General features: G+C 37.4%; 1 pseudogene; it reads left to right on the forward strand.

Moving 5' to 3' along the window:
* The first annotated feature begins 1,654 nt into the window (after window positions 1–1,654).
* LOC145049442 (E3 ubiquitin-protein ligase At1g12760-like) lies at window positions 1,655–2,883 on the forward strand (annotated as a pseudogene).
* The last annotated feature ends 12,025 nt before the right edge of the window (window positions 2,884–14,908 follow it).

Here is a 14,908-nt window from a genome sequence, read left to right on the forward strand (position 1 = left end):
ACACCGTGCAAATAAACACCTACAGGTTGTGAGCCTACTAGCGTTCCACTGGACTGTCTAGAATAGTCTGTGGTCGTTATCTATACTTCGCTAGAGGACTGGATCATCAATAACATCTATATCGAGGCCTCTCATTATTTTATTTGGTAACATAGTAACTATTACGTCTACCCATGTTTTACCCAACACATTTTGTAGATATAAAATACATATACAGTTTAAATCATTTAAAACGTGTATAAAAATATTTCACCCAATATAGACAGCAAGTATTCAGACAATATGCACACATAGCACGTAATTTATATTAAATATTTCATATCTATGTGTAAGATGAAAGACACCATGCACTCACTTGAAAATGTGGTGATTCCGAACTCAGACAACGCTTCTTAAAAATAATTTCCTTCGACGAAACCTAGTATTATTACCACTAGAGTTTAGTCTATTATTCGCCGAGACTAATTATTAGTCTAGCTATTATTACTATTATATAAGCGTTAAACAATACTTATATAACCCATAATAATAGCCCAAGTACTTATTATAAGTTCCTAATAACGTTACTATAATTAAATAAAAACTATATTAAAAACAACGTAGGCGTAGCTCACTTACAGCGGGTTTTACAGAAAATCGGGCTTTGCTTGGAGCAGCATTCCCGAGCCGAAAATCTCTTCTTCTTGGAGTCGTCGAGCACTCCGAGGCTTCCACTTCGTGCTAAGGAGGTTCCTTAGGCTTTTCGCGGGGGGGGGGGGGGGGGGTGGGGCTAGAGAAAGGTTCTAGAGAGAGAGTAAAGAGAAGAAAGAATGAGAAATGTGTGAAAAAAATGAGGGTGGGAGAGGTTCTATTTATAGGGTGAAATATGGATGAACTTGGTGCCACATGTCACCATCTTGTGGCAAGACTTGGGGAGAAAGCAATTGCCAAGATTGTGCCACGTCACCCATTTTCGCACAGTACACTTCCGACTTCTAAAATTCGCAACTTTCGCATACTAACTCCATTTTTGATGTTCTTTATTTCCACGCGTAGGTAAAGTTAAGATCTAAAACTTTCATTTTGACTCTGTCGGCTAATTTTTGACCGATCTTAAATTTAGTAGTAGGAGGAGATTATATTGTTAAATGACCGCGAAAAAATCGTAACTCTTTCATACGGAATTTGTTTTCATATGTCTTTTTATTGTTGACTTCATATTAATTATATCTTCAACTATCATTTAGGTCGCATAGGCCAAAAACCGCTCGATCTAAAATTCCAGTTTCAGGTCGTGCACTACTATGCCAAATCTTAGAAATTCATAACTTCCTCATACGAAGTCAGATTTGGGCGTTCTTTTTATGCACACTCTCGGTTTAACGTATACTACAATTTTTGTTTAGATCACTAAGGCCAAAAAGTTCTCTATCGTAAATTCACTATTTACGTCTTCCGGTGTCGTGCCGGTTTTGCCGTAAAACTTCGACGGGCCATAACTTTTTCGTTATAACTCGGATTTCGGCATTCTTTATATGTACGGAACCCTTGTAACATATACTACCACTTGGTTAAGATTAATCCTTCTAAATAATATTCCATCAATAACTCATTTTTTATGCTTATTGTCTCAAAATTGATTTGCTCGAATCTGCAGGTGTTACAATAATCGACCATGGCTGGAAGATCTAGCTTCAAGACCTGCACATCTATGGCAGTTGATGGTTACCAAGGTATCATAGATCATAGATTCATAATTACATATATGATGCTATAATTAACTTATAATTATGTTCAAAGATTCATGATTTTTCTTTTTGATTACATCTTCAGTCAAGGATGTCCCCTTTTGCAAACACAAACAACCACTCAATTTCTTATTTATTTATTTTTTTAAATAATTCAAATTTATTATATTTATTTTCATTTTTCCATAGATCTCTTCTTACAGGAGGGGCGAAAGGTGGAATCCATTCAACACATTGTTATGGATTTCAATTTAGTTATTATTCACATTAGGACAAATTATTGATGTCACTGTTGTCTTATCTATTTCACAATATGAAAACCCATAAAACCCTTTGTTTGTTTGGGTTATTGGTTATGTCGTCGGGTGTGCTACATTTTTGTCCCTGCTATACTGGCAATATCTTCACGGGAATCAAGCTTCTAGGCAACGGTAACCTCAGGTCGGGAAACCACGTTCATAAAGGAACACTCCACCAGAACCAAATTGTTACATAACAATCTCATTTGCTCCCTCTTCAGAAAAGCAAACTCGTCAGAGTACTACTACTACAACATCTTCAGATGCTTGGAATTGTTTAAATGTTGTGGGTTCAAATGTCAGGTAATTTACAACTTTTCCCTCAACTGCTATATGATTATTAGTCTGTCTTTTAAAATGATTTTCCCTTGCAGAGTTAATATGCTAGTGGACCATTTCAAGATGGTTGTGGATTGCTTCTTTGTTGTATGGTTTGTAGTTGGCAATGTTTGGATCTTTGGAGAGCAGTCATCTTCAGTTGATGCTCCCAATTTGTACAGGTGTTACTTTTTGTTCTTAAATGACCATTTTACCCTTCTATCTAAAAATGGTATTATTTCTTCAACTTGATGAGACAACTTACAGTTTTTCTTGGTTGCAGGTTAAGTATAGTTTTCCTTGCCATAAGTTGTATCGGGTATGCAATGCCTTTCATTTTATGTGGAATGATATGTTGTTGCTTTCCTTGTATTGTTTTTATCCTTGGAATCCGTGAGGATATGAATCAAATCATAGGAGCAAGTCAAGACTCTATTAATGCTTTCATTTTACAGCATCCGTCGAATCAGACATTTCATCAAACACCTGGCATGCAACTAAGATCATGCACAAATCCTTGCAAGATACAGTTCAAATGAAGAACCATGTGAAATTTTAATAAGCTGAAAGGAAAGTAGTACTCAAGAGAAAAGAAAAAGTATTCTCACAAACATCAATTAGGAGAAGCAAAAGAAGAACTTGCTTAAACCGTTTCACAACACCCGTCTTCCTCCTCTTAGCTCCAACTGGATTTTAAAGCATTCACATTTTTGACATGATTTGACGAACTTGGCCTTGCCCCTTCACCAGATCGATATTCTTGGATTTTAAAAGAAAACTCATTTATCTTTTCACAGAAATGCCTTCATTTTACAGCATTCGTTGAATCAGACATTTCATCGAACACCTGGCATGCAACTAAGATCATGCACAAAACCTTGCAAGATACAGTTAGAATGAAGAATCATGTGAAATTTTAATAAGCTTAAAGGAAAATAGAACTTAAGAGAAAAGAAAAAGCATTCTCACAAACATCAATTAGGAGAAGCAAAAGATGAACTTGGTTAAACCGTTTCACAGCACCCGTCTTCCTCCTTTTAGCTCCAACTGATTTTAAACCGTTCACATTTTTGACATGATTTGACGAACTTACCCCTGCCCCTTCACCAGATCGATATTCTTGGATTTCTAAAGAAAACTCATTTTCCTTCTCACAGAAAAAACAAATTCTATAAAAGGAAAACCTCTCTTCGAATGTGTCGATGACTTCCGAACATGATAGAAGACTCTGAATAGGTTCCCAAGTGTTAACTGCCTCTGTGTAACATCCCAAATTTCGAGACCAAAAATTTCATTTTTGAATTCATAATTTATAAAACATTTTACCATAACATTGTCAATAAAGCAACATATTACAAAAATCATAATGTTGTGTCCCAAATCATGACATCAAAAGTAATCAAAATCACACTACAATCCCAGAAACCCAAATGCGGAAACCATGTGTGTGTGATGTGCTGCTACACCGCCTGCTCCTTCCCATTCGACAAAGAGGTACCTGAAACCAAAACAAAAACTATAATCATAAATCTTAATGAGTTCCCTGATCATACCACATACAATATCATATCATCGGTATCTTTCAACTGATAACTGCCATCGGTATCTTTCAACCGGTATCTGTCATCGGTATCTTTCAACCGGTAACCGCCATCGGTATCTTTCAACCGGTATCCGCCATTTGTATCTTTCAACCGGTAACCCGGAACTATTTCACCCTTACTGCTATCATACAATATCAAGATATAATCATATAGTTAGGCATATCTGGGGTACTGACCTACCCTTTGATCCTAACGACCGATGTCAGGGAAAAACTATTCCCTACTACTACCACTAACATACACATTGCATATCATACAGGCATATCTCATGACCATATTGATGGGTTTTGAGCATTCTAACACTTCCTAAGTGTACATGCAACCCTAATAACCTTGGATCTATGTTTGTCTAATTATCATGCAAAGTTGATTTCCAAGGCTATGATCCTATCTAGCATACATGGGGAACAATTTTAACTTGAATAATAGATAGAACTACATACCTTGTTGTTGTAAGTGTTCCTTGAAACCTTGTGAGCCTAGCACCTCAAGTGTGATGCCTCAAATGCTTCACCCAACACCAAATGCAAAGTATAAACTAGAGAGAATACTCTAACACACTCAAAATCGGCCAAGCCCTATTGTTTCTCTAGTGTAGCCGATTTTGGGGAGAGACATGGTCCTTATATAGTGTGTTGCATTAGGTAAAACCCTAATGTAACATGACTCTTCATTTCTCAATCCATGGGTTAACTCCATGGAGCATCCTATGGGTGGAACCCAACTTGATAATCCATGAAGTGTAGCACCTGGTTCCTGGTACGTAAATCTCACTTGAGTATTATCCATTTTTTTTAGCCTTGGACTCGGCGAGTCATAGGTCCGACTCGCCGAGTAGATACGGGACCCGGGACATGTTTAAGTTGGCGACTCGGCGAGTCCATATCCTGTACTCGGCGAGTCACCGCTGTTGGATGAAACCCTAAGTTTCAGGGGTTTGCACCCTATTTAAACCTCATGTCCGCCCCAAGCCAGCCCCCACTCACCTCAGAGCTCCCAACCCCCGTTCCAAAGCTTATTTCCTTGAGATTTTGAAATATTTTGTGTGTTCTTGAAGGATTTGAGAAGGAAGTGGAGTAGATCAAGAGGAAGGGAAGGAAGCCAAGCATCTTAGTGTTCTCTTAGTGGTTTCTTTGAGGTATAACCCGTTTTCCCTCTGTTTTTACGCTTATTGCTCCATTAAGTCTTTCTTGAGCCCTTCCCCAAACTTGTATGTGCAATATAAGTCGTAATAAGTTGATTGGCCTTTAGATCTAGGCAAGATTGAGCTCCAGGAGCTCAGATCCGTTACCTTTATGGACCTATGTTGCTTGTTCACCCTAGATCTACCCTTTTGAGACATTTTGAGCCCTAAATCTCTCATTGGTGAGTATCTACACGTAAAGTTGGAAACTTTACGTGTCATTCATGCTCTAGGAACCCAGATTTGTGAATGGCATAGACTGGAATCGAGCAAAATCGCGTATATAGTGATTGCATGGCGATGACTCGGCGAGTCGTTCATACGACTCGGCGAGTCTGCTCGCGAGTCTCCGAGTTGTCCCCTTTTCGTTGTGTCGAGTGCGAGTAGTGAGTCACGGGGTGTGACTCAGTGAGTTGGAAGCCAAACTCATCCATGGAGGAACTCGGCAAGTCCATGCCCTGACTCGGCGAGTTCAAGGCAATCTCCTTAGATCAAGAACAGACTCGACGAGTTGTTCATACAACTCGGCGAGTCACAACATAAGTGTTCATCGGATGAAGATGAACTCGACGAGTTGTTCATACAACTCGGCGAGTAGGATGAAGGACTTGAACCTCAGTTTAGAAGAAGAACTCGTCGAGTCAACGCCTAACTCGATGAGTAGGGACGGGAACCAGGACATTCAATTGGATAGGGACTCGGCGAGTTGGAGAGCCAACTCGGCGAGTCGGGTCAACTGAAAGTTGACTCTAACTTTGACTTATGACATGATCAGGGGTAAAATGGTCATTTTACCCAAAGGACAGTTAGCAGTGATTGATTGAGTATGTTGTGGGAATTACAGCCGGAGGATTTCCGGAGCAGCAGTAGGCAGTCAGTTCTCGACCAGATCAGCAGCTACTTCGAGGTGAGTTACCTTCCAGTAGCGGTGGGTCTACGGCCACAATGCCGGCCCACCAGTAGGAATTGTATGTGGATGATTGTCTCCGTGATAATCATCTGGGGTTACTACTACCTGTTCCATGCTTATGTGTTAGTATGATGTGATGCTATGTGTTAGTGGTAGTAGGGGAGATAGTCCCCAAGATATCCGGTCGATAGGGCCGAAGGGGTAGTTATACCCAACCATGCCAGATAGATTCTTATACTGTGGTACATATTATGTGGTAGTAGTAGAGGGGAGAAGTAGTCTCTGGTACCTGGTCGAGAGGACCGAAGGGGAGGCCAGCACCCAGATATTCTAGGCAGTATCCGGTCGAGAGGACCGAAGGGGAGGCCAGCACCCAGGTATGCTAGGCAATATCCGGTCAAGAGGACCGAAGGGGTAGGTCGGGCACCCAGATATGCCTGACGATAGATGTATGTTATGTGATTATACTGGTATGTGGCACTGTGGGGGAACTCACTAAGCTTTGTGCTTATGTTTTTTCAGTTGTCGTTTCAGGTACCTCTTCAGCTAAGGGGAAAGAGCAGGCTCGGTAGCAGCATATCACACACACTTTTGTTTCCGCAGTTATGAGTTTATTCTGGGATTGACAGTCTGATATTTTGGTTGTTTAAATGTTGTGGATTTCCATTTGGTTTTCGATGTGAAAAGGTTTAATTATACAATGTTTTAATTATTAATGATTTCCAAGTAATGATTTATAAACAAAATTTTTGGACGTGAAAATTGGGTCGTTACATGAAGCCTTTTAGCCCACTATATAAGATATGGAAGATTTACATAATCTACCCATATATTTAATTAGTTATTCTTTTGATCACTTAATTAATTCTTGATCAAAACTGATTAAATAATATTATTAATATATTAGAACTTATAATATATTAATAAACCATATGTGTTATTTCTCTCATTTAGTTTATCCAATTGCATGGTGCCATGCAACCCAAATGGACCATGCCGGGTCGGGTCAAGTACTTACCAGAAATAGTTATGGACTTAGACACCTTATCCAACAGTCTCCCACTTGGATAAGTCTAATAACTATAACTGCAATACTTCAGGAATCGATTGGCAATCGTAACTCTTTCAAGGTCTCTCGGAACTGAGAAGATGTTGATACGCCATTTAAGATAAGTGATCATATAATCCTCTGTTCTAGATATCAGTCGGACAAATACATGGAACAATGTCTTACTTATTGTCCAGCAGTTTGTTTCCCGATTTCCGATTTGTTTGACAAAGAACTTAATTGAACACATCAACTTAGTTCTGACCGGGCTCGGTACATAGGTCAAAACAAAATCATCGAGGGGCCCAGATATCAGCTTCTAATCCAAGAAGGAACAGATAAACTTCGACTCATATGTTTGTTCTACCACTCATTGAATTACACACAAAAGCACGTTTTATAACATCGAGTTACCAATGCGTTTTCGTACAATCAATGCATAACCAAATCGTAAGTAACAAATCATATCTCTAGGTTTGAAGAGTTATATGATATTACCGTCTCACGATCACTCGAGATAAAATTCCATGAAGTGATTCCAGTGAGCGTGGGTTGATTCCAATACTCAGAACTTATGAGCACTCATGAAGTGTTGTCTTATATCCTGACACCTACAACCAACTTCATGACAGTCTTACTTCATATCTACTTCCAACATATGACTGATTGTGGAAAGTTTGAATAATATGTGAAACCACAACATACTATTCTGGAAGTCAAAACATGCAAAAGAAATTATAGTAAATGATTGAAAAAAGATAGTAAGACTTTACTCATAAATAAACACAACTTTTATTCATCATCAAATGTCAATTACACTTTACAAATTTCATAATTTATCTAACTACTAAAACTTATATCATCCTTCAGCCCTATGCTCCGAGCATGCTGGAGATGCTTAACCCTACTTAGTCCCTTCGTGAGGGGATCTGCTGGGTTCTCATCCGATGATACCCTCTTTTCCACGAGGATTCCTTCTTCTATGCGATGTCTGATAAAATGATATTTTCTGTCGATGTGTCTGGATATCCCGTGACCCCTTGGTTCCTTGGCTGAGGCAACAACACTTTCACTATCACAGAAAATTTCCATGGGCTCCTTTATAGCTGGTACAACTACAAGGTCTCCAATGAAGTTCTTTGGCCATATTGCCTCCTTTGTTGCCTCGCTCGCTGCTATATACTCTGATTCACAAGTGGAATCAGCCACTGTCTCCTTCTTGGAACTCTTCCAAGTGATCGCTCCTCTGTTTAAGGTAAAGACCCAGCCTGACTGAGAGCAGAAATTATCCATATCGGTCTGGAAGCTAACATCACTATACCCTACAACTCTCAAGTCATCACTCCCGCCGAGGGTAAGGACCCAGTCCTTAGTCCTCCGTAGGTACTTGAGGATATTCTTTACCGCAGTCTAGTGTGCCTTGCCAGGGTTCCCCTGATACCTGCTAACCATGCTCAGGGCAAAAGCTACGTCAGGTTGCGTACACGTCATAGCATACATGATCGATCCTACAGCTGAAGCATAAGGTATTCGACTCATTTCTGCTATCTCAGTCTCAGTGCTAGGGCTTTGTGTCTTACTCAATCTGGCGTTACTCTGGATGTGTAACTCTCCTTTCTTGGAGTTCTGCATGCTGAATCTCTTCAACACCATGTCCAAGTATGTACTTTGACTAAGTCCAATTAGTCTCTTACTCCGGTTTCTCAAAATCCTTATCCACTACTAGAAAAATAGCCTTTTATGACGCGCAATTAATGACACACTGATAGAGGACGTGCATTTGTACGTGCCCTAAATATTACTGTTAGTTTTCCAAAATTTGAAGGATAGAGGACACGCATTTTTGCTGGCCCTAAAATTCGTGTCCAACAAAAAAAACGGAGGGCGCTTAGTTAAAAATGGGTGTCGTGTAGAGATGTCGCTTTATATTTTTAATGAAACGCGCGTTCCCTTCTTTTGCAATTGGTGGGAAAGGAAAATCTAAAAAGTTTGAAAGGCCGCCATGTTACCCTCTACCTTATTACTCGCGTTATTTTCTATATCTCTATCTCCTACACTCTAATACCCAAAAAAACCCTAATATCATCGCTAATCCTCTTTTCTCCTACAATAAAATCGCAATATCACCAAATCTCCGATCTTCCCCAAGAAAATTTCTCTGGCCGATGTCTTTACCCACTCTCTTCCCTCACACTACTTCTCTTAGTTAAATATGAAAAAACCCTTAATTGGAGAACGACGACCACTTCTACTTTTTCCTGCACCAGTCGGCCTAAATTGAGGATTCTCGCGCCTAACCATCGATATTCATGCCTAGCAGTCGATATTCACGCCTAGCAAAGGATTCTCCTTTCTCCCATACGGTAAAATTATTCAATTTGGGAAACTGTTATGTGGCTTATCTTTGGTTTTGCTTTCTATCACCATTTTCACTAAGTGACCACCGTGGAATAATCAGCAACCATCTCTTCTCTCTTCATCACTTTCAGTTATTCTACATATTGTCATTGTTTCACCTTTAAACATGTTCTTATTTTTTTAATTTTAACAGAGGAAGATGGCGGTGGTTCCTACACTGAGACAAGGTAACTTTTCTTGCTAAGCTATTTTTCGTTATCTTATTTTTGTTCTTTCTTTCAGGGACTTTGACTGGTTTACAACCATACATGGAATTTTTGATGGCAAGATTTTCGTTTTGTTACTGCACAGAATGTGTTCGACAAAATGCCACATTGAAGATATAGAGCTAAGCTGATTCTTCTACAGCAGTCTATTGCCCTCAATCAGGTAACTTTTTTTTTGACTCACAAGAAATCTGTCTCTAATCAAATTGAAAAGTTGGATAATCATGGTGGAATCTGTATAACAATTTATGGGTTGTGATTAGTGAAATGCATCGGAAAGGGCCAAGCAGGTTGTTACCAAAATCATCATCATCTGTAGGGCATCTTTTGGTCAAAGAGCATGTGGTTTGGTCGAGTCTCTTAACATTCCTGCTGCAGAAATGGTTGCGACTGTTGTGTCAGGAGGAATCACAAATGCACGCAGTGGGAAACCAAACAAAGTAATCAATAAAGCCATGCTGCTAAGGTCTGAAAAGTGTCCAAGGATTGCTTTTCGAACAGAATGAAATAACTCCTTAATTACTTTGAATACTAATGAAATCTTATTAAATCCAATGATTATGTGATTTTCAGGTTTTAGATGAGGTTAAATATTTAAGAAAGGGTGCTGATTCTTCCACAATTTTTTTTATTCATCCACATAATTTTATGATTAATTGACAAGTATGCCCTCACTTAAAAAAAGCATATTTTAATACTTTCAGGAAATTGGATCATTTCCATTTTTATCATGGAGTTGGCTAAAATTCACAGTATAGACAATTTATATCTACTTTTTTTTTTTTTTTACTTTTTTCATTCATACGGTGGAGTTTTAAGCTTCAGTCCATAAATCCATTATTAAGATGAATTATCTCTTCAAAATTAAGTTTATTCATCATGAAATTTTGCTTGGTTACCTAGGTGTTGAATTTCTCTATTGCTCCAGTCTGTGTCTGATTTCTTCCTAGGGGTTGGCTGCATATGGGAATTATTAGCAATAGAGATCTCTGGTTTTTATTATTTCATGTCCCATTGGGCTGGGATTGACTTAATTCTTTTCGTGTGTGTATGTGTTACCACTAATTTTATACAGATGGCTTTCATGGTATGGAATAAATTTGGAGTTCGTTGTTTGTATTCCTTGTGTGTGCAAGTGGTACAAGGCCATAAACAAATCATTATGTTTCTCTTTCTTCAAAATGTCTTAATTTTTAATTCAGGGGCATAATTGTCAGTTAACTTTAAAATTATGTGGATAAATAAAAAACAACTGTGGAAGAATCATTAGCCTTTAAGAAATAGTCGTGTTGAGCAAACAAGTCACTACTATAAGCTTGAAGCTTTATCTTGGCTATTCCTGCTGCCTTGTTTGCATGTGATTATGATTGCCATTTTCCAAATTCTGCTATTGACAAGTCATACATGTTATTGCAGCACTGTTTTCACATGATAAACAGACTTAAGTAATGCAAATCTATTTAACATTTTTAAAATTAGGGCAATATTTTAATGTTGGTGTAGCATTGTTCTCACACAAAAGCCAAACTTGTAACAGGAAAATTGGATACACATACTTCACACTCTGATAGATGAAAGAGGTCCATGGTCAGCAAATCCATTCCCTAAAAAAATTGTTACACATTGGAAGCACCTGTGAAATATCCAAGTCAACAAAATAAACACACATTCACATAGAGATATGCACAATGGGGTTAAATTTTAATAAATAGTTGTAGTAATGAATCTTTTTTGAGCAGGTTCCTGAATTTCATAACACAAACAAAAGGAACATATGTATGTCAACAACAAGCCCAACAAGTGTGATAAAAGCATATCGCGAGCAATTTCACAAAGATTTCCTCATTTTTCTGAATTGTCGTGCAAAGGAGATGGTGAGTGGTGGTCGTATGGGTTTGATGATACTAGGGAGAAGAAGTTCTGACCCTCGTAGCAAAGAATGTTGTTACATTTGAGAGCTCTCAGTGATGGCCCTAAACGACATGGTTTTAGTGGTATAACTTGGCATTTATTCTTATGGCTATGATTTGATAAGTAGTTATTAGTAAACGGGAAAAATCATATTCTTAAATTAAGATTAGTTAATTTTAGTTATTAAAATCTCAACTTAATTGGCAAACTAAAATTATAAATGGACGTGAACATATAAAAACAAAATCTAGCAATCACAAACCAAATTAGAAACAAACAATTTAATACTGAAACATCGAAGCAATTAAATATAGCTTTATATAAGTGTATATTCTATAGTAAGTTTAAATCATAATTCTTGAAATAAGAAATGAATATTCAAGTTTCTTTGAGAAAAAGATATAATTCTATGATATCTTTTTTTAATTCTTTAATAAAAAAAATCTTGTTGAGGCCTTCCACGCCAGTAGTTAAGAAAAAATTATCATTTTAATGAAAAGCTTTGTCATCCTCCTTCAACTATTCCTACCAATGGGACTATTCCTTCTCTACCCGAAACAAAATCAGGGTTTGTAGCTCACATTACACAACAAATGAAACAATTTTTTCTTAAAGGAATTCGAAGGATTACAGATGGAAGTTTTTTGGAATCTGTAGAACTTGATGTTGAAATCAGTGAGCACAAGGCTTCCACCGGTAAGGATTTACTGGAGAGATAGAACCCAAAGGCTCCAAAAGAGGAAGTGAAGAGAGGGATTTCCATGAGAGGAAAGATCATTCTTCTACTACTAGCTCAATTGAGTCAGAGGTATGTCTCCTTATATGAAAAGTTGTTAAATAAATAAATAACCAGAAGAGAGATTAGTGAGAACCCAATTTATTTTCTCAACAGCAACCGATGGCAACATAAAGGCATGGATATATGACAATATTGGTTCAAGAGTGGACTATGAGATTCCATTCCATTGTGCGTATAAATTTTGATTCCATCAGATTTTTTCAAACATACAATGGATTACAATTCCTTTAAATTCGAATTCCTTAATTTATTAATAATACAATGGCTCATAACTTTTATCTGCAGGCTTCTCCTTTTATACGATTTAACAAGGAAGGAAATCTTTTGGTTGTTTCAACCAGTGAGAATGGAATCAAAATTCTAGCAAATCAAGATGGGGTTAGATTACTATGAACAGTGGATAATCGTGCTTTTGATGACTCCAGAGTCACATCTGCATCTGCCATGAAGGTAAAAAGATTATACTCTTTTCCTTTTTTTCCCTTGGTTTTATAAATAATAACATATATACTAAACACTCTTATAGGGACTGACTGCAATGATGCCAACATTTGGTGCTGCTGCCAGTCCTTGAAAAATGTAAGCATCTTTCACCATTTCAGTTTTCCATATCTCATTTCTTTCGATGAAGAAGAGATCCACCTTCTTATTTTATATTTCTACATCTAGGATCCGACTTGTATCATGGATACTAATAGGAACTTAATGAGTATGGCAAAAAAAAGTTTGATTCAGAGGGAAAAGAAGAGGCACAAATTGGAACAGAAATATCATTTGATTCGTCGATCCTCAAAAAAAGAAATAAGCAAAGTTCGATCGTTGAGTGACAAATGGGAAATTTATGGAAAGTTACAATCCCCACCGCGGAATAGCGCGCCTACACTGGGGTTCGCGGTGGTGGAGGGACTGGATCGGAAAAAAGAGGGATTCTAGTTGTAAGATATCTAATGAAACCGTCGCTGGAATTGAGATCTTATTCAAAGAGAAAGATCTCAAATATCTGGAGTTTTTCTTTGTATATTATAGGGATGATCCGATCCGCAAGGACCATGATTGGGAATTGTTTGATCGTCTTTCTCTGAGGAAGAGGCAAAATAGAATCAACTTGAATTCGGGACCACTATTCGAAATTTTAGTGAAACACTGGATTTGTTATCTCATGTGGATTAAATCATTAAATGCACTTTTATGAAAAATTCTCCCATTTCATGAAACAAACAGGTTTTTAGATGAAGTATGCAACCACACTTTATTCTAGAATTAAAATATCCAACATGATAAACAAGACCATTACTATAATTTTTTTTCTTAGTATTTAGGTTTTTGTTTAGTTATTTCCAACAAAAATGTTTCCATGATGAATCTTTTGGTAGAGACAATGTATAAGAATTACTTCATTGAGCTAATTATGATGCAATACTTTGTTTATTTTTTTTCATAGGTCAAGTATTGCTATCACCCAATTAAAATTTTGTTCACCAATGGCGTAATTAAGGTATCAATATCATCACTCTTACTTATTTGTCTATATCATTTTCATGAAAATGTTTATGTTGCGTATTATATATTCATATGTCCAGTTGTGCTTTCTATATAGAAAATGTTAACCTTGGTCTTTGCATTTTTTTGTTCATAGATTACAAACACCAATTTCTTTCAAACAACAGAAGATCTAGAGTTTAATTGGGTGATTGAAGGTGATGGATGTAAACTTGATTCTGGAACTCTCAGTCTACCAACATTAGAGTTTAATTAGGTGATTGAATGTGATTTTGGTTCTTGAAACGAGACTCAAGATATAATATTTTGGCATGGCTAGAAGCTTTGGAGGAAACGAGATTCAAGCAAAACTAAACACACAGAGAGTTATTGGCACATAGTAAGCTAGATGATGCAATTGTATATAAATGAGTTCATTTTTTTATAACATTTACTCACTTTTGGACTAATTATTTGTATTTGACATATTAGTGAAATGAATTATCTTTGTTATTTATGGTATTTTATTTTGTATTATGAGATTTTTAATGTATTATTTAATTTGAAAATTAGTACATCTTTAAATAATATTTTTTTTTTAAACATTTAAAATTATGATACACAAAAATGTATGTCATCTTCATTTATGACATGGCCTTTCTTGACAGGGGCTTTCTTGATACGCATTGCGTGTCATTAACACGCGCATCATAAGGTTATGACATGCGAATGCGTGTCGTCTTCCTTTATGATAGGGCCTTCCTTGATACGCATTGCGTGTCGTAAAGGCGCGTCGTAATTGCGCGTCGTAAATGCGCGTCGTCTCTCTTTATGACAGAGCCTTCCTTGACGCGCATTTGCGCGTCGTCTGAGCCTTTTACGACGCGCAATGAGCGTCGTAAAAGGCTGTTTTTCTAGTAGTGATCCCTAGAATATAGGCAGCTTCTCCTAGGTCCTTCATAGAGAAACACTTCCCAAGCCAGGACTTAACTTCCTGCAGAGTTGG

Source organism: Lactuca serriola, chromosome 5, assembly GCF_051521515.1.
Source record: "Lactuca serriola cultivar US96UC23 chromosome 5, Lser_US96UC23_V15, whole genome shotgun sequence".
NCBI classification, from domain to species: domain Eukaryota; kingdom Viridiplantae; phylum Streptophyta; class Magnoliopsida; order Asterales; family Asteraceae; genus Lactuca; species Lactuca serriola.